Raw genomic sequence first — 21,281 nt, 5'->3', positions numbered from 1 at the left:
GTTGGAGCAGAAACTTGAGTGGAAAGTCTCCAAATTCTCCTCAAAATTTTGCCGTTTCTACTCGGTTTCTGCTTAAAAAAAAAAAATCTGCAAAAATCCTCCATGCACACCTAGCCTCGTCTCTCTGATCAGAGGGTCATGAGCATCATCGGGCCGATCCTGTCAGATAAAATACGGTGGTCTGATCGCAGCCAAACACCCAGGGAAAGAGCGAGCCGCGCACTACAGGTGCGTTATTGAAGCAGGTTAAAAAAAACTGCATCGAAAAAATAGTGTGAACATACCCTCTGATTGGCTGCAAAAAAAATCTGAAAGCCAGTGGTAAATCCACAGTAAAGAATAAAAAATAAATAAAAAACAACAACAATTGTAGCAGGTGGGAATTGCTGCAGACTTTTACCCACTGTGAGTGAAAGGAGTTAAATCAATGGAGGAAAGACTGCAAAATATTATATATATATATATATATATATATATATATCGTCGTGGGACAGGACCCGGCTCCCGCACTAGTCAGCATTCCTCCGCAAAGCCGGGGGCAGAGTGTCGCGCGCCCGCGCAGCCTCCCGCGCCCACGTGCCCAGCTGACGGTGTCGCGCGCCTCCGCTGAGTGAGACGAGGCGCAGCCCTGCCAGGAAGGGATTATCCTCCTGGCGCCGGGCCCGGCCGCAGGCAGCAGGGTTCGGTGTGTTCTCACGACCTCTGCACACAGGCGGCCCCGGGGAGGAGAGCAGTGCGGGAGGCCCGGGCCGCGGCGTCACACGTGTCCTGCACACACTCACACAGCCCACAAGCTGCATACACCGGCTGCGCTAAACATCCTGTGTCCGCGCCGGCTGTGTGCGACACTGCTCCCTGGATGACGCAGGACATGTAGCCCCTCATCCTAGATATGGGGGGCTGCGCCCCTGCATCTGGCCAGCTTGTATTTATTACTATATTGTTATGGTTACATACATTTCCTAATAAATTAGTTCCCCGACAGCGCCGCTGTTTCTACATCATTTTTCTTTCTCATCGCTTGCACATTGTAGAGATGCAGCGAGAACAACCATTTATTTTTCCGGAGTTTTTCTTTATTTTTGAACTCGTAAGGGGGCGAGTCAATGTTTTAAATATATATATATATATATATAAAGCTGAGGGTGTGTATGTATCAAGCCAGGCCCACTCCACAGAGCCACACTCCACACACAAAGCCCTGTCCACATGGCCCATGTTGTTAACACACACAGGCGGAGACACCTCAAAAGCCACCATGTAAAACTCACTGGCTGTGACGTCCCAGCCACTGCGAGCTACAATCAGGGCCACCGGCTTCAGAGTATCAGTGCGCTGCAGGCACAGGCCACATCTAGCTCCATCCTGTCTAGAATGGAGTTGCTCCTCTGAGGCATGACTTCAAAGGAAAGGGAGGAGTTACACCGCTGTGCTCATAACAGGAAGTAGCTGTGCAGGTGTGAGGGGACAATGAGAGGAGTGAGGAGAAACAGAGGTGTGAGGGGGGAAAATGAGAGGAGTGAGGAGAAACAGGTGTGAGGGGAAAATAGTGGAGTGATCGGAAACTGACAGGTGTGAGGAGGGGAAAATGAGAGGAGTGGGGAAAATGAGAGATGTGGGGGGAAAATGAGAGGTGTGAGGGGGAAATTAGAGGTGTGGAGGAAAATTAGAGGTGGGGGAAAATTAGGAGTGAGGGGAAAAAGAGAAGAGTGAGGGGGAAAATGAGAGGAGTGGGGAAAATGAGAGGTGTGGGGGAAAATGAGAGGAGTGGGGAAAATGAGAGGTGTGAGGGGGAAAATGAGAGGTGTGAGGGGGAAAATGAGAGGAGTGAGGGGGAAATGAGAGATGTGAGGGGGAAAATTAAAGGTGTGATGGGAAAATATATAATCATTATAAATTGTTATAACTAACCACAGTTACTATGGCCAAGTTCTTGAGCTAGTAAATATATATTTTTTTAATTTCAGTTTTGGAGACTTGAGCTGGTGATTATTTGATCGCTCGTTCTATTTAGTGCAATGCTTCAGTATGTGGAAGAAATGATGGATCTACTATAAAGGGCTGCAATGTAAAGATGTCTGCAATGGGGGTCCCCTGCCCTGGGCTGCCATGTTGGGGGTCTCCCCACCCCGTGCTGCCATGTTGGGGGTCCCCCCACCCCAAGCTGCGATGTTGGGTGTCCCCCCACCCCAGGCTGCCATGTTGGGGGTCCCCCCCACCCCGGGCTGCCATGATAACCCACCGACTCTATGAACTCGCAGGTTAAAACCCTCTTCTGGCGCCGGCACTCCAGAGCGGAGCGTGCGGCCGCACAGCAACACATGGAGCTGCACACTCCGCTCCCAAGTGCCGGCGCCAGAAGAGGGTTTTAACCTGCGAGACACGGACGTATGTCTCGCATGTGGAAATGAGCCCCTTAGGGTGAGTGTCCACGGTAAGTAAACGTTGCGTTATTGATGCTGCAGCGTCAAACACGCAGCGTCCAGATGTTCCAGCATAGTGGAGGGGATTTTGTGAAATCCCGTGTCCACTATGCGTGGAAACCCGCACGCGGCGGCCCTGCGACTCCGGACATGCTGCGCGTCTTTTCAGATCGCAGCATGTCCGTGCTACCTGCGGCGACGCGTCGCCGCAGGTAATATCACAGGGCCCTATGGCGAGGGGTGCGATGATCCCGGATGTGTACTGTACACATCCGGCATGATCGCGTCCCAGAAAGGGGGCGGGGCTTAGCGCCGAGCGGCTTCGCCGCTGCGGCGATACCGCCGGCCATCCTGAGCGTGGACACGCAGCCTTAGTCTTTGGATCGGAGGGGTTGAGTTGTCTTAACCTTCCCAATATTGAAGTGGCTGTAGCTCTCTAGCAGCTGTGATGGGATGATAGGAGTTGTAGTTTTTGCAATAGCTAGAGAGTAGTGATGTGCTGGGATAAGGTGTTATCTGAGCATGCTTGTGTCCTAACCGAGTATCTTTGGCGTGCTTGAAAAATATGTTCCAGTGCCCGCGACTGCATGTCTCGCGGCTGTTCCTGTTTGCTTATAGAGAGATCTATTGAGCTGGATGCACAGCCATATTGTTTTGACATTACTTTGCATTCTGTCCATTCTTGCAGTGCTTTTGTAGACATTGTGTGCACCTACCCTCAGAGTGCATGCCTAAAAAAAACACAAATTCACACGAGGCGTTTTTTTTCTCTGCAGCAAAACCTCATCTCTTTGGCAGGAAAGACGCTGCTGAAAAAAGCATGTTCTCTGTTGTTTTTCTTGTTTTTCTTGCTGACTTATTGCTGTGGTTTTGGCATGCTAGATTTGTCTCCTCCTGTGCATTCTGATAAAGTTTAGTGCTGGAAAAAAAAACTTCCTATTCTATAGAATCAGGTTCTGGCACAAAAAATGCAGAAAAACCTGATACCTGCGTTTTTTCATCACCCATTCATTTCAATGGGCGAAAAATGCTGAAAGAAGTGCTTCATTGTGCGAAAAAAACATGCAAATCTCAAAATACTGATGACAAAAACCCAATGTGTGTGCAGGAGATTCCTGAAATCTCATAGACATAGCTGGTACTGTAAAATGCAGCCGAAAATTTGCATAAAAAAACTACAAAAACGCCTAGTGTGAACTTAGCCTATATTCCCCTTGTGGTAACTGAGCATTTGATAGGTGGGCTCAGACCTCCAGGACCCTACAGTTAGCACAGTGATGGGGATGCAGGTCTCGTTTTCATGGGGACCTGAATGCAGAGGTGGCTTCTCGAGCTCAGCTCTCTCCCGTCACTTCTATGGGATTTTCTAGAACAGCCGAGCCGTCCGTCTCCCGTCTGTTCTGCAGTCTGACATGTCGGATTTTGCTGTGTTGCTGCCCTCTCTGTTTGTGGATCTGTTCCCCCCTCTCTGTGTCATCTTCAGGGCATGTGTAGAACCACCGGAGCTCAGTTCTGGGGATGGTTTTCGGTTTTGTGTTTGATCACAACCTCCAGGAAGCGTGAAGGTCAAGTGGTTGAGGATATGATCTCTGTTATGACCCCAATGGCGAGGGTCTCAGAGGAACGTGGAAGTCTGCAGAATACAAAAATCCAGCTCATAGGGCAGTGGTAACTGGGTTGACCATATATCTACTCCTAACGCCAACACTAGAAGTAGCCGGGGATCATTCCTACGTTGATTCTAGATGACACGCGCCAGCCGGAGAATCTAGCTACCCCTAGTAGAGGAAAACAAAGACCTTTCTTGCCTCCAGAGAAGGGGACCCCAAAGCTGGATAGAAGCCCCCCACAAATAATGACGGTGAGGTAAGAGGAAATGACAAACACAGAAATGAACCAGGTTTAGCACAGAGAGGCCCGCTTACTGATAGCAGAATAAAGAAAAGTAACTTATATGGTCAACAAAAACAATATCAAAATCCACACTGGAAATTCAAGAACCCCCGAACCGTCTAACGGTCCGGGGGGAGAACACCAGCCCCCTAGAGCTTCCAGCAAAGGTCAGGATATAGATTTGGAACAAGCTGGACAAAAATACAAAACCAAAACAAATAGCAAAAAGCAAAAGGCAGACTTAGCTGATATAATTGGAACCAGGATCAGTAGACAAGAGCACAGCAGACTAGCTCTGATAACTACGTTGCCAGGCATTGAACTGAAGGTCCAGGGAGCTTATATAGCAACACCCCTAACTAACGACCCAGGTGCGGAAAAAAGGAATGACAGAAAAACCAGAGTCAAAAAACTAGTAACCACTAGAGGGAGCAAAAAGCAAATTCACAACAGTACCCCCCCCTTAGTGAGGGGTCACCGAACCCTCACCACGACCACCAGGGCGATCAGGATGAGCGGCATGAAGGGCACGAACTAAATCGGCCGCATGAACATCAGAGGCGACCACCCAGGAATTATCCTCCTGACCATAGCCCTTCCACTTGACCAGGTACTGAAGCCTCCGCCTGGAGAGGCGAGAATCCAAGATCTTCTCCACCACGTACTCCAACTCGCCCTCAACCAACACAGGAGCAGGAGGCTCAGCAGAAGGAACTACAGGCACAATGTACCGCCGCAACAAGGACCTATGAAATACATTGTGAATAGCAAACGACACAGGAAGATCCAGACGAAAAGATACAGGATTAAGGATTTCCAATATCTTGTAAGGCCCAATAAAACGAGGTTTAAATTTGGGAGAGGAGACCTTCATAGGAACAAAGCGGGAAGAAAGCCATACCAAATCCCCAACGCGTAGTCGGGGACCCACACCGCGGCGGCGGTTGGCAAAGCGCTGAGCCTTCTCCTGTGACAACTTCAAGTTGTCCACCACATGATTCCAGATCTGCTGCAACCTATCCACCACAGAATCCACCCCAGGACAATCAGAAGGCTCCACATGACCCGAAGAAAAGCGAGGATGGAAACCAGAGTTGCAGAAAAAAGGCGAAACCAAGGTGGCGGAACTAGCCCGATTATTAAGGGCAAACTCAGCCAACGGCAAGAATGTCACCCAATCGTCCTGATCAGCAGAGACAAAACACCTCAAATAAGCCTCCAAAGTCTGATTGGTTCGCTCCGTCTGTCCATTAGTCTGAGGATGGAAAGCAGACGAAAACGACAAATCAATGCCCATCCTACTACAAAAGGATCGCCAGAACCTGGAAACGAACTGGGATCCTCTGTCTGACACAATATTCTCAGGGATGCCGTGCAAACGAACCACGTTCTGGAAAAACACAGGAACCAGATCGGAAGAGGAAGGCAGCTTAGGCAAAGGAACCAAATGGACCATCTTGGAGAAGCGATCACATATCACCCAGATAACGGACATGCCCTGAGATAGCGGAAGATCAGAAATGAAATCCATGGAGATATGTGTCCAAGGTCTCTTCGGGACAGGCAAGGGCAAGAGCAAACCGCTGGCACGAGAACAGCAAGGCTTAGCTCGAGCACAAGTCCCACAGGACTGCACAAATGACCGCACATCCCTTGACAAGGAAGGCCACCAAAAGGACCTGGCCACCAGATCTCTGGTGCCAAAAATTCCCGGGTGACCTGCCAACACCGAGGAATGAACCTCGGAAATGACTCTGCTGGTCCACTTATCCGGGACAAACAGTCTGTCGGGTGGACAAGACTCAGGCCTATCAGCCTGAAATCTCTGCAACACACGTCGCAGATCCGGAGAAATAGCTGACAAGATAACTCCATCTTTAAGAATACCAACAGGATCAGCGACTCCAGGAGCATCAGGCACAAAGCTCCTAGAAAGAGCATCGGCCTTCACATTCTTTGAACCTGGTAAATACGAGACAACAAAATCAAAGCGGGAGAAAAACAATGACCAGCGGGCCTGTCTCGGATTAAGGCGTTTAGCAGACTCGAGATACATCAGATTTTTGTGATCAGTCAAGACCACCACACGATGCTTAGCACCCTCGAGCCAATGACGCCACTCCTCAAATGCCCATTTCATGGCCAACAACTCCCGATTGCCCACATCATAATTTCGCTCGGCAGGCGAAAACTTCCTAGAGAAAAAGGCACAAGGTTTCATAACAGAGCAACCAGGGCCTCTCTGCGACAAAACGGCCCCTGCCCCAATCTCCGAAGCATCCACCTCAACCTGAAAGGGAAGTGAGACGTCAGGCTGGCACAAAACAGGCGCCGAAGTAAACCGGCGTTTCAACTCCTGGAAAGCCTCCACGGCAGCAGGAGCCCAGTTAGCTACATCGGAGCCCTTCTTGGTCATATCCGTCAAAGGTTTCACAATGCTAGAAAAATTAGCGATAAAACGACGGTAGAAGTTAGCGAAGCCCAAGAACTTCTGAAGACTCTTAACTGACGAGGGCTGAGTCCAATCAAGAATAGCTCGGACCTTGACTGGGTCCATCTCCACAGCAGAAGGGGAAAAAATGAACCCCAAAAAGGGAACCTTCTGTACACCAAAGAGACACTTTGAGCCCTTGACAAACAAAGAATTTTCACGCAAAATTTTAAAGACCAACCTGACCTGCTCCACATGCGAATCCCAATCATCAGAAAAAACCAAAATATCATCCAGATAAACAATCAAAAATTTATCCAGATACTTCCAGAAAATGTCATGCATAAAGGACTGAAAAACTGAAGGCGCATTGGAGAGCCCAAAAGGCATCACCAAGTACTCAAAATGACCTTCGGGCGTATTGAATGCGGTTTTCCATTCATCACCTTGCTTAATGCGCACAAGGTTGTACGCACCACGAAGGTCTATCTTGGTGAACCACTTGGCACCCTTAATCCGGGCAAACAAGTCAGACAACAGCGGTAAAGGATACTGAAATTTGACAGTGATCTTATTTAAAAGCCGATAATCAATACAAGGTCTCAAAGATCCGTCCTTTTTTGCCACAAAAAAGAATCCCGCACCAAGAGGGGAAGAAGACGGACGAATATGTCCTTTCTCCAGAGACTCCTTGATATATGAACGCATAGCGGTATGTTCAGGTACCGACAGATTAAACAGTCTTCCCTTAGGAAATTTACTGCCTGGGATCAAATCTATAGCACAGTCACAGTCCCTATGAGGAGGCAGTGCACTGGACTCAGACTCACTGAAGACATCCTGATAATCAGACAAATATTCCGGAACTTCCGAAGGCGTAGAAGAAGCAATAGACACAGGCAGGGAATCCCCATGAATACCACGACAGCCCCAACTTGAGACTGACATAGCCTTCCAGTCCAGGACTGGATTATGGGTCTGTAACCATGGCAGCCCTAAAACAACCAAATCATGCATTTTATTTAAAACCAGGAAACGTATCACCTCGCGGTGTTCAGGAGTCATGCACATGGTAACCTGTGTCCAATACTGCGGTTTATTTGCTGCCAATGGTGTAGCATCAATACCCCTAAGAGGAATAGGATTTTCTAATGGTTCAAGAGTAAAACCACAGCGCTTAGCAAATGAGAGATCCATGAGACTCAGGGCAGCACCTGAATCTACAAACGCCATGACAGGATAAGATGACAGTGAGCAAATCAAAGTTACAGACAGAATAAATTTAGGTTGCAAATTACCAACGGTGACAGGACTAACAACCTTAGCTATACGTTTAGAGCATGCTGAGATAACATGTGTAGAATCACCGCAGTAGTAGCACAAGCCATTCCGGCGTCTATGAATTTTCCGCTCATTTCTAGTCAGGATTCTATCACATTGCATTAAATCAGGTGTCTGTTCAGACAACACCATGAGGGAATTTGCGGTTTTTCTATCACATTGCACCGAATTAGGTGTCTGTTCAGACAACACCATGAGGGAATTTGCGGTTTTGCGCTCCCGCAACCGCCGGTCAATTTGAATAGCCAGTGCCATAGTGTCATTCAGACCTGTGGGAATGGGAAAACCCACCATAACATTCTTAATGGCTTCAGAAAGGCCATTTCTAAAATTAGCGGCCAGTGCACACTCGTTCCAATGTGTCAGCACGGACCATTTCCGAAATTTTTGGCAATACACTTCAGCCTCGTCCTGCCCCTGAGACATAGCCAGCAAGGCCTTTTCTGCCTGAATCTCAAGATTGGGTTCCTCATAAAGTAAACCGAGCGCCAGAAAAAACGCATCAAGATCAGCCAATGCCGGATCTCCTGGCGCCAGCGAAAAAGCCCAATCCTGAGGGTCGCCCCGTAAGAACGAAATCACAATTTTTACTTGCTGAGCAGAATCTCCAGATGAACAGGGTCTCAGGGACAAAAACAATTTACAATTATTCACGAAATTCCTAAACTTAAACCTGTCTCCGGAAAACAGTTCAGGAATCGGTATTTTAGGTTCTGACCTAGGATTTCTGATAACATAGTCTTGTATGCCCTGCACACGAGTAGCCAGCTGGTCCACACTTGTAATCAAGGTCTGGACATTCATGTCTGCAGCAAGCATAGCCACTCTGAGGTAAAGGGGAAGAAGAAAAAAAAAAAAAAAAAAAACTCAGAATCTTCTTTCTTATAATCCCTCTTCTGCAATGCATTAAACATTTAATACTGGCCTGGCAAACTGTTATGACCCCAATGGCGAGGGTCTCAGAGGAACGTGGAAGTCTGCAGAATACAAAAATCCAGCTCATAGGGCAGTGGTAACTGGGTTGACCATATATCTACTCCTAACGCCAACACTAGAAGTAGCCGGGGATCATTCCTACGTTGATTCTAGATGACACGCGCCAGCCGGAGAATCTAGCTACCCCTAGTAGAGGAAAACAAAGACCTTTCTTGCCTCCAGAGAAGGGGACCCCAAAGCTGGATAGAAGCCCCCCACAAATAATGACGGTGAGGTAAGAGGAAATGACAAACACAGAAATGAAACAGGTTTAGCACAGAGAGGCCCGCTTACTGATAGCAGAATAAAGAAAGGTAACTTATATGGTCAACAAAAACCCTATCAAAATCCACACTGGAAATTCAAGAACCCCCGAACCGTCTAACGGTCCGGGGGGAGAACACCAGCCCCCTAGAGCTTCCAGCAAAGGTCAGGATATAGATTTGGAACAAGCTGGACAAAAATACAAAACCAAAACAAATAGCAAAAAGCAAAAGGCAGACTTAGCTGATATAATTGGAACCAGGATCAGTAGACAAGAGCACAGCAGACTAGCTCTGATAACTACGTTGCCAGGCATTGAACTGAAGGTCCAGGGAGCTTATATAGCAACACCCCTAACTAACGACCCAGGTGCGGAAAAAAGGAATGACAGAAAAACCAGAGTCAAAAAACTAGTAACCACTAGAGGGAGCAAAAAGCAAATTCACAACAGATCTCGTGCGCACATTTCTGTGGCTTCCAAAATGAAACTTGAGATTTTGGGGTAAATCAGATCACACAATCACAGATTATACTCACGGAAGCTTGTAGGCGAAAGTGGCGATAACGCAACTACCAGCTGATGACGTCAGACTCCTATTTTTCGACACGTGTAGGATATTTCATAGTAACCCTATGGATCAGTATATATCACCGGAGAAGAATCTCACCTGATTGGGAAAGCTGTATCACAATTATATTATGCGTTTGTGCAGCTCGTTGGTTTTTGGAGGCATAATATATTATTATTATTATTAATAATTATTATTGTTATTTTACAGCCAGCACAAGCCTCTGATGGAAGCGATCAGAGCAGTCTGCTCATTAAATACTTAAAGGGGTTGTCCAGGCTTGGGGTTTAAGTCTGCAGTCACTGTATGTCATTGCAGACTTGTAAATCCTCACATTGTGCTGAGTGCACGCTTTCAGGATTCTCCAGGAGCAGATAGATGAGATCATTATCGCAAGCGTGTGATTTGCATTCATGTGGTCACATGCCAACTAGACTTGTATTGAGTGAGGTCGGAGACGATTAGTCAGAATGTGGCCGGAAGGTTGCAAATCCCTGACACAGGAGAATCCTGACAGCACGCACATAGCACAATGTGAGGATTCACAAGTGACTGCAGACTTGAGCCACAAGGCCAAACAACCCCTTTTAATTGCTCGTGTCATTGCTGTATTTTCACTAATGTGAAGAACAGCCACAAGATGAGCATTATAGGAGACCATGATTTGTATTATAAGCTGTAATACTGAAATATTGCGGTGAATAGTACAAAATGATCACACCCATAGGGGAGACTTAAAAATATGTTTTTACAAAAAAAAAAAAAAAAAGTGCGCATCATACACACACCTTATCACCAGGTGAAAATGAAGTACCGTAATTACAAAAAGAAAAAAAAGTCTGTATTTCTGCAACTGTAAAAGTCCAATTTAAGAAAATATAAAATCATTTAGCCCTTTAAGTAACCTTTGCAATAAAAAATAACGATAACAATCTCTTGTGTGTCTGTGATGACGGAGAAGGAAAAACAGTATGGCACCTGGAAAGAGTGGAGCAAGAAAGAAAAGTGCAAAAACTAAAATTGACAGTAGGAGTTAAAAGGAATCTGTCAGCAGGTTTTTTTAATGTAATCTGAGAGCAGCATAATGTTGGGACAGACCCTGATTCCTGCGAGGTGTCACTTGCTTTCTGCAGTTTCAATTGAATCAGGAAGTTTTCACATAAGTGATCACCTACTGTATTGTCCTGCAGTAATATTGAGATTGGCAATATAAGTGACTTATTTTCTACTGGCTGTAATTTTACATTGTTTTCAGGAGACAAAAACTGAAAACGTTTTAATTTTAGTATAGATTTGCACTATAGATTGTGATGCGCAGACATTATCTTGGTCTCTCTGATGAGCTCTTCCTTTACCCTGGCAATATTGAGGTTGAGTAAACCTTTGCTTTAATAGTTTTTTTGTCTGCTTAACATCAAAGACTTTTTTCAAAGTTTTGTAAAGTTTTAAGGCAGGTGCATGCGGTAGGAGTTATTGTAGTTATTGTAGCAATGTAGGACATTTCAAAGCAATAAATTATCAGCAAAGAATCTACCAAAACAGCAACACATAATTTAGCAGGTTCACATCTGCTGTCATATTTCCAGTTTTCAAACATGGGAACAGAAAATCAAAATAAGGCCTCTTCAGAGGTCAATGTGTCCGGTACATGCGGTGACACTTACAGACGTAGAGCCATTCAAGTGAATGGGTCTGTGCACGTCATTGTGTTTCCACTGACCATATTTCCGTGGGCAAAAAACGCTGACATGTCCGTTTTTTAGCCGCGGCATGGGCCACAAAACGTTCTGCACACATGCACACTGATGACACACAGATGACATCCCTTTGTCATCAGTGCGACATGAAATGGCGCCTAGGAATCAGGAGCCGTTTCATGTCACTTCTTTATTAATCTCAGTTAAACCATACTTACTGCAACGCCTAATTCCACGTCCTGATATTTCTGGTAGTGGAAAAAACAGCAGCGTCCTAGAACAACTACTCTCCATCTCTCTTATATATTGTAGCCACCTCGCCATCTATAAGACAGATGCAACACAGGGTCCCTTCTTCAAGAGAGGTCATACCTTTAAAGGAAATTTGTCAGCAGGCTTTTTCTACATAATCTGAGAGCAGCATAATTTATGGACAGCTTGATTCCAGCGATGTGCCACTTACTGGGCTGCTTGGTGCAGTTTTAATAAAATCCTTGTTTTCTCTGCTGTAGATGCTGGAGTGCTATGAATGCTGAGCTATGTATAACCCCGCTAACACCACTGATTGGCACCTTCTTCAACGGTAAGACTAGCCTCCATATTGTGGCCTCCATGCGTATAAAATATACAAAAATGTTTGCTTTGATCCTGCTTTCTGTATCAGTTGCACATTGAGCATTATATGGGGCCCATTCTGTATTGTATGGAGCATCATAGGGGCTCATCATACTGTATGGAGCATTACATAGGGTCCTTTATTCTGTATGGAGCATTATATGGGGCTCATTATTCTGTATGGAGCATATGGGGTCCATTATACTGTATGGAGCAATATATGGGGCTCATTATTCTGTATGGAGCACTATGTGGTGCCCATAATACTGTATGGAGCAATATATTGGGTTCATCATTCTGTATGGAGCACTATGTGGTGCCCATAATTCTGTATGGAGGACTATACTGTCTGGTTTCTGAGCTATTGTAGAATTTACTATAGATATCACTCATGTAATTTAAGTAGTAAGTAAAATCTTTGGCATTGTACTATATCTGTATTTCTCTGCTGTATCTGTGCATCATGAATTGTGGTATGTCTTAAAGGGGCCCACTGAAACTCTTTCCCCGTAAGCCCTCGAAAACCTGGAGTCGGCTCTGGCACCTTTATACTGTAAGGAGCACTATGTGGTACCATTATACTGTATCGAGCATTATATGAGGCCATTATACTGTATGGAGGACTTTGTGGGGCCATTGTACTATATGGAGTACTATGTTGTACAATTACACTGTATTGAGCACTTTATGAGGCTGTTATAATGTATGAAGCACTATGTGGGGCCATTATACTGTATGGAACACTATCAGAGGCCATTATACTGTATGGAGAACTTTGTGGGGCCATTATACTGTATGGAGCACTATGTGGGGCCATTAGACCATATGGAGGACTTTGTGCGGATTACAGTTGGGGCATCATATTCTGTCGGGGTGACCATACTTTGCCCGGGGGGTAGAATAGAGTCATCATACCATGCATGAGGAGGGTACTGTGGAGGAATACACTGTGTTGGTTATCACGTTTGTTCACATCATACTTTTTCTGTCATACTTATTAATTCAAGGTCTTTTATCCTTTGGTATTACATATTTAAATTAGGCCATTGGGCCATGTGCTTTTTACGGCTTTTAGATAACAGTATTCCAATATATCCCATTTATGATTTTACATTTATTTTATTCCAAGATCTATGAATTAAAAGTTATTTTGCTCATAAGACAACCTCTTTAAGTTTGTTTTCATACTAAAAGGTTCATCATTATATTTGATGTTAAGGAAAAACTTTCTTAACTTTAGACATTTTTTTTAATAAATATCAGGGTTGGCCCACGACTTTGTCCAAGCTTTTAGTTTTGGCCCTTTGGGTATTTGAGTTTGACATCCCTGATTTAAAGCTGTCCAGATTATTCGATCTGCCCAGCCACAGTGACCCTGCGTTCCTCCATTGCTGCAGAGGACCAGCGACATAATCATAGCAATGATTTACAGTTTTCAGAAGCACAGTACCCACCCAGTAAGCAGGAAACCAGGTGGCCGGGTAGTGGGCAGTGGTGCACTCTTAGGATGCAGTCAGACGGCCGTATAAATTAGACCAACTTTGGAACAAAGTGTATGGACTGGCCGGCGGCTCTCCTGACCCGAGTGCGATAGCTGCCCGCCAGTCAGTGCTCTGTGTTCTCATTTTAGTGTAATTTGCTTCCTAAAAGCTAAAGTGACATTACACTAAAAATACCACCCCCCTCATATCAATGAACTGCTATCAGTACTGATGACTTGCGAAATGTCCAAAACAGAGTGTCACCGTAATAATCGTTTGGGTCGTAGAAACTGTTCTCAACACTTTGGAAACAAACATGTAAAAGTTTTTTTCGTCTTTTTTTTTACTGCCGCTGTATCAGCTCCTCACCTTGCACAAGCGAATATTTCTACTAACCTTGTACCCGGTAAACAATGTTGAATATTTCAGAAATGACTGCTAATAAAATAGACTTTGTTTGTGTCATGCTTCTATGAACACCTGCATGCAACATTTTACAGTTTATTTTTTATATTTTTACTGAAATTGCACAACACAATTATTTCACTTTATAGAAAAATACTTTATTAACATGTTATCTACTGGCCCATAAATTGTATTCACAAAATGGCTCAGAGAGGTTAAAAAAGTAATAAGTGATGCCCAGGAGGTCCGGTTCCTGCGTTCACTGGTCCTCTACAAACTTAGAGGATATGCCATAAATGTCTGATATATGCGGGTTCCACCAAAAATGGGGCCGTGATTGGAGAGGTGGGTGCATGTATGGGGCTCTCTCCAGTCACTTCTTTGGGGGTTCCATGAATAGATGACCAAGATGTTTTTGTAACTCTCCTTACATATTACAGAACCCGTCAATATCAGCGGGTTTGGCCAACGGTAATCTAATGTGTATGATCGGCCTTAATCTTACATGCACACGGAGTCTTTTTCAGGCGGATTCTGCTCGGAATCTACCTAAAAAAAAGTTGTGAAAAGTGACCCGTAAAAAGAACATCGTGCACACTAATGTCAAAACGAAATTGCTGTGCACATGCTACGTCTCATCTCAAGTCTTTTAGCCCCTTCAAGGTTTGGAAAATGGTTAAAAAAGTGACCTGTCCATTCTGAGGGCGGCTTCCGCCAGAAAGCCACCAGCTCTCCATACTTGTAAGTGTAACGTAAAATGTGCTGGTGGCAAAATCGCTGGTGAAGCCGAATTAGGAAAACATTTTCCTGAAGCAGTCTCGCCTGGGAAAACTTGGTGGGTGGCCTGACCTCTAAAGGACTCCATGTTCACATACCCTAAGGCCACATTCAGACGTCCATTTACAAGTCGGTCGATCTCAGGCCGCAATTCACAGACTGGCCGCAGATCTCCCAACTTGAGTGTGACAGCCTCATAGAAATATATGAAGCTGTCATGCTTCGGCCAGGAGACTTGCGGTCAGTCCGTGCATTGCTATCCAAGATCGGACCGACTTGCATGGATGTATGTCTAAATAGGCCCTTAAAGTATTTTAATTACTTCACAGAAAAAAGGCAACCTTAGATACCCACACCATATATTCAATGTTTCCATATGTCTTGGCATTGTTACACACCTGTCCCGGGCCCGGGCTCTGCTCACTTCATCCCAGTCTACTAAACTTTCTTGTCCTCCACATTTTCAAGTAGCCTGGTGGTGTGCACCCATGTGATCTTCTACCTAGGCCTATATAAGGCTTACCAAGACACACACCTGTGTCTTTAGATTAAGACTCTCGGTTTGTGCACTAGGACCTTTTGCTACCTGTCTGTGGTCTCCAGGATCTCTGCTACCTGTCTGTGGTCTCCAGGACCTCTGCTACCTGTCTGCAGTCTCCAGGACCTCTGCTACCTGTCTGCAGTCTCCAGGACCTCTGCTATCTGTCTGCGATCTCCAGGACCTCTGCTACCTGTCTGTGGTCTCCAGGACATCTGCTACCAGTAAGTGGCCTCCAGGACATCTGTTACCTGTCTGTGGTCTCCATGACCTCTGCTACATGTCTGCGGACTCCAGGACCTCTGCTACTTGTCTGCAGTCTCCAGGACCTCTGGCTACCTGTCTGCAGTTTCCAGGACATCTGCTACCTGTAAGTGGTCTCCAGGATATCTGCTACCTGTCTGCGGTCTCCAGGATGTCTGCTATCTGTGGTTTCCAGGACATCTGTTATCCGTCTGAGGTCTTGAGGATGTCTGCCACCTTTCTGTGGTCTCCAGGACATCTGCTATCTGTCTGCAGTCTACAGGACCTCTGCTAGCTGTCTGTATTCTACAGGACCTCTGCCACCTGTCTGCGGTGTCCAGGACCTCTGCTAACTGTTTCCTGCTGCACCGATGCTTGTGGCCCGTGTGCATACTCGGAGCTTGAACTTTGAGGATCCACCTCACAAGAGAGACAGATGGAGTTATGGCTACAAATGATAATGGAGAATTTGTAGGAAGGTAAATCTTTATCACTGTAAATGGAGGTATGGGGAAGAAAGGGGAAAAAATTTAAGTCAGCGCACCAGTCTCAAACGAAGGCCAGTGTGTGTCCACGCACAGAGCCGCCCTGATCAGAGACATAGTCCAAAGCCAATGGTGAAGAGAGAAGATTCTCCAGCGTAGATTTTCATTAAATCATCAATGTAATGGAGACATATTTAAAACCAAAAATTAGGTTATATGCAACATAGAAATGGGGTCCCTGGTGGTCCAAACCGAAGCGCGTCGGTTTGGACCCCCAGGGACCCCATTTCCATGTTGCATATAACCTAATTTTTGGTTTTAAATATGGCATATCTCCAATACATTGATGTTTTAATGAAAATCTATGCTGGAGAATCTTCTCTCTTCACCACAATCTTTATCACTGGATACATTTGCAAAATGGTCGAAACGTCTTACTATCATACGCAGGAAATGGAACCTGTAATGTAATAGTTTTCGTTATCATATAGCCCCTCAGGAAGCTGGAGGACGAACCCTATAGGCGCAGTATTAGAGGCCATATTGGATAACGGATATATATAGGAAAAACTAAATAGAATAGAGAAATATTAAATAAATTACTGAAAAACTAAAAAACGGAAGTAGGCAGATATTCATTTGTCATCAATCCATTTATCCTGTTAAACATCGCGCGGCAAAAATGTGCGAATGTAGCAGCGCTTCATATAAAGCCTTCCTGTCACTATATTCACGTCTTCCTATTCATTGCCGCTCTGAGCAGATACATCATACAGTTCATTAAAGGAAACCTCCGGAGACGTGCCCCACAGGACGGCTGTGATAGCTGCGTGCCATGTACTGCCAAGAATCAGTGCATGTTACCCATTCATTACAGGGGTCTCTCGGGTGCGGGGTCAAACGCACTAGAGATTATAGAGCTGGTGGGTAGGATAATGTCCCCTATGGGGCCCTCGTTGTCAACCTCAGCCATATGTGACATCTCCAGAGCTTAATTCTCAGGCTTGTAGCAACAGATCTCCAGCGCAAATAGGATTCTCACAGGGCGGAGGGGTTAAAATATACATGTAAAACAGTAATGAGGCTAAAAAAGGCTCCGGCGGAAGCCCTGCTGTCAGACACGGGGGTTGTCAGCTGTGGGGGTCCCGTGATAGTAAAAGGGTTAATAACCGAATTATTCCCTGCCAGATGCATCTCTTGGTTACCCAAGGAAGACATTGGAGTCCATCCCGCCAAATATGTTAATGCAACTGCCTGTGTACAATCTCGAAGACCCTGACTTCACTCACAGACATCCCAGGGGGACGCTCGCTTTCAACTCTATGAATGCCCATAGACATCAGGATAATGCAATTAATTGACTTGACTGGACACTTATTACTGTGTGACACGAGAAGCTCGGCCATATTATGGGAACGCTGCTCCGGGGAGGATGAGAGGAGATGATGTGATGTCCCAGTGACACGAGACGAATGAGAAGAAGAGTGGAAACCACTTAGATGCCAAACGTGAATATAAGACCCTTCATTTATGGCTGTAAAGCAATGGTGCCCCCCCCACCCCCGGACGATGAGAACTACTACTGTTCATATCTTTCCACTAGCGATAAATTGGAACAGGCATATATACAATCATCCGATTCTCTATCCCCTTAAAGCTTTTTGGTTCTTTCACTTATCTAAAACCGAAATGGTCAATAAACTTTAAATATCAATGTAAGGCTATGTTCACACATTGCGTTTTTGCAGGGGTTTTTTTAATGCAAATTTTAACCCCTTAACCCCCGGAGCTTTTTTCAGTTTCTTTTTTTCGCTCCCCTTCTTCCCAGAGCCATAACTTTTTTTAATTTTTCTGTCAATATGGCCATGTGAGGGCTTGTTTTTTACGGGACGAGTTGTAATTTTGAACGACACCATTGGTTTTACCATGTCGTGTACTAGAAAATGGGAAAAAAATTCCAAGTGTGGTGAAATTGCAAAAAAGTGCAATCCCACACTTGTTTTTTGTTTGGCTTTTTTACTAGGTTCACTAAATGCTAAAACTGACCTGTCATTAAGATTCTCCAGATCATTACAAGTTCATAGACACCAAATATGACAAGGTTATTTTTTATCTAAGTGGTAAAAAAAAATCCCAAACTTTGTTAAAAAAGATTGTGCTATTTTCCAATACCCGTAGCGTCTCCATTTTTCGTGATCTGGGGTTGGGTGAGGGCTTATTTTTTGCGTGCCGAGCTGGCATTTTTACTGATACCATTTTGGTGCAGATATGTTCTTTTGATCGCCCGTTATTGCCTTTTAATGCAATGTCGCGGCGACTACAAAACATAATTTTGGCGTTTTGACTTTTTTCTCGCTACGCCATTTAGCGATCAGGTTAATTTTTTTTATAGATAGATCGGGCGATTCTGAACGCGGCAATACCAAATATGTGTAAGTTTGATTTTATTTTTATTTTGAATGGGGCGAAAGGGGGATGATTTGATGTCATACGTCATTCGCAAGAGCACTATAGGCAGTCACTGATCTTGGCGGTCGCATGCCTTATATTGTTGCGGTCAGTGATTGTCTGCAGTGGTCACATGAATGAGGTACGGCACATGACCAGTTGCAGGGCCGGAGAGGACCACCAGGATGGTGACACTGGAATGGAGCACTGTGATTAAACCCACACAGACTCGGCAGAAGTTCCTATGGTCATATCTGGACCCAGGTTTCCAGGCTGGAAAATTGTAGTAATAGCCACTGAATTGTTAGAGAGAAACCTCCGATTCTGAATGAATACCTGTATATAAGAGTTCCTGCTCATCTAGACAACCTCCAATGTGACTCAAATGGTCCAAATGTGGATGCAAAACATCTCTAGAGTCCTGTGCGCAGTGCATGCTCCTCACGAGTGCAGTATCTGCTGGATTATTTGGTAAAGTCTCCCTCAATAATCGCCAATTAAGGCGCGTAATACTGTTACTTAGCACGGAAAGTGCACTTTATGGTAATTACTGATGCTCCATTTACGCATCTGTGAACTGTGATGGAAGGAATTAAAGGAAACCTGTCATGTTGTAAATGGCATCAGATCTGCAGGCGGGATGTTATAGATCAGGAGGAGCTGATCAGATTGATATATACAGTCATGACCCAAAGTGTTGGCACCCAGAAAATGAAGTATTTCTCCCACAAAATTATTGCAATTACACATATTAATTTCTTTTGTGTGTTGGAACAACACAGAGAAAAAAAAGGCAAATTACGCATAATTTCACACAAAACCCCCAAAATGGGTCTGACAAAATTGTTGGCACCCTCCACTTTATATTTGGTTGCACACACCCTTTAGAATAAATAACTGCAATCAATTGCTTCCTATAACTATCAATTAGCTTCTTACACTTCTCAACTGGAAATTTGGACCATTTTCCCTTTGCAAACTGCTCCAGGTCTCTCATATGTGAAGGCGCTTTCTCCCGACAGCAATTTTAACATCTCTTCACAGGTTGATCAATGGGATTTAGATCCAGACTCTTCGTAGGTTTGAGGTAATTGTTCTGCTGGAAGACCCATGACCTGGGACGCAAACCCAGCTATCTGATCCAGGTCACTACATTGCAACCCAAAATACTTTGGTAATCTTCAGATTTCATGATACCTTGTACACAGTCAATGCACCAGGGTCTGATACAGCAAAACAACCCCAAAACATTTTTGAACCTCCAACATATTTGACTGTAGGTACTGTGTTTTTATCTTTGTAGACCTCATTTCATTTTCGGTAAACAGTAGAAGGATGTGCCTTACCAAAAAGCTCTACTTGATCTCCTCTATCCACAAGACTCGTTCCCAGAAGGATTTTGGCTTACTCAGGTACATTTTGGCAAGCTGCAGTCTAGCCTTTTAATGTCTCTATGTCAGCAGTGGGGTCCTCGAACGTCTCCTGGCATAACATTTAATTTCATTCAAATGTCAACATATAGTTTGCGCTAACACTGATCCACCCTGAGCCTGCAGGACAGCTTGAATTTCTTTGGAAAATGATTGGGGCTACGTAGCCACCATCCGGACTATACTGTGTTGCAACATTTCATCAATGTTACTCTGTTGGTCACATCCAGGAAGATTAGCTACAGTGCCAAGGGATGTAAACTTTAAACTTGTTGATTTTGTTGCACACCGTGAATAAAGGAACATCAAGATCTCTGGAGTTGGACTTGTAACCTTGAGATTGTTTATATTTTTCAACAATTTTGGTTCTCAAGTCCTCAGACAGTTCTTTTCTCCTCTTTCTGTTCCAATGCTAAGTGTAGCACACACAGACACACTGCAAACATTGAGTCAACTTCTCCCCTTTTTATCTGCTTTCAGGTGTGATTTTCATATTGCGCACACCTGTTACTTGCCACAGGTGAGTTTGAACGAGCATCACATGCCTGAAATAAAGTGATTTACCCACATTTTTGGAAAGGTGCCGGTCTACCTTTCAGGTTTTGTGTGAGATTATGTCCAATTTGCCTTTTTTTCTCACTTTTTTGGTGTTTTTCCAACAAAAAAAGTCATAGCCTCCCTGCCCCACCACTCTTTGTTCTGTGAGCCGCAGGCTGCTGTAAACCTACGGTCTACAAGATGTCAGGTCCTGGCACAGACGGCACATTAACATCACTGCCTGGTGCTGACTGTATAGTTGGTTTTTACACTTGAGAAAGACCCCATTACGGAGTGAAAATGCATTGTGAAATAAAAAAAAATACTTCTTTATAAATTGGATCAAGGATCACCATTTTGATTAGCGCAGGTTAAGGCCGTGAATTGTCTTTTCCTTTACATCATTCATCATGAGACATACAACTTGGATGACAGACTTTTATTTAATGTGTATGGGGGTCTTTAGGGTCTGGTAATCCCCTTAAAACTTTCTATGGTTGATTTCTAAAGTTAAGGTACCATCACACTAAGCGACGCTGCAGCGATAGCGACAGCGATGCCGATCGCTGCAGCGTCGCTGTTTGGTCGCTGGAGAGCTGTCACACAGACCGCTCTCCAGCGACCAACGATGCCGAGGTCCCCGGGTAACCAGGATAAACATCGGGTTGCTAAGCGCAGGGCCGCGCTTAGTAACCCGATGTTTACCCTGTTTACCAGCGTAAAATGTAA

General features: G+C 44.9%; 1 long non-coding RNA gene across 2 annotated transcripts; it reads left to right on the top strand.

The window, feature by feature from the left end:
• The first annotated feature begins 1,965 nt into the window (after positions 1–1,965).
• LOC143768825 (uncharacterized) lies at positions 1,966–19,999 on the top strand. 2 transcript variants are annotated; one of them, XR_013214054.1, is made up of 3 exons: positions 1,966–2,068; positions 12,106–12,176; positions 19,889–19,999. It is a non-coding gene; the product is annotated as an uncharacterized LOC143768825 (long non-coding RNA). The 2 variants fall into 2 exon arrangements; XR_013214053.1 differs by lacking the exon at positions 19,889–19,999 and adding an exon at positions 15,445–15,626.
• Positions 20,000–21,281: the final 1,282 nt, after the last annotated feature.

This window comes from Ranitomeya variabilis, chromosome 4 (genome assembly GCF_051348905.1).
Source record: "Ranitomeya variabilis isolate aRanVar5 chromosome 4, aRanVar5.hap1, whole genome shotgun sequence".
NCBI lineage: Eukaryota > Metazoa > Chordata > Amphibia > Anura > Dendrobatidae > Ranitomeya > Ranitomeya variabilis.
This window is presented reverse-complemented; position numbering and strand designations above follow the sequence as displayed.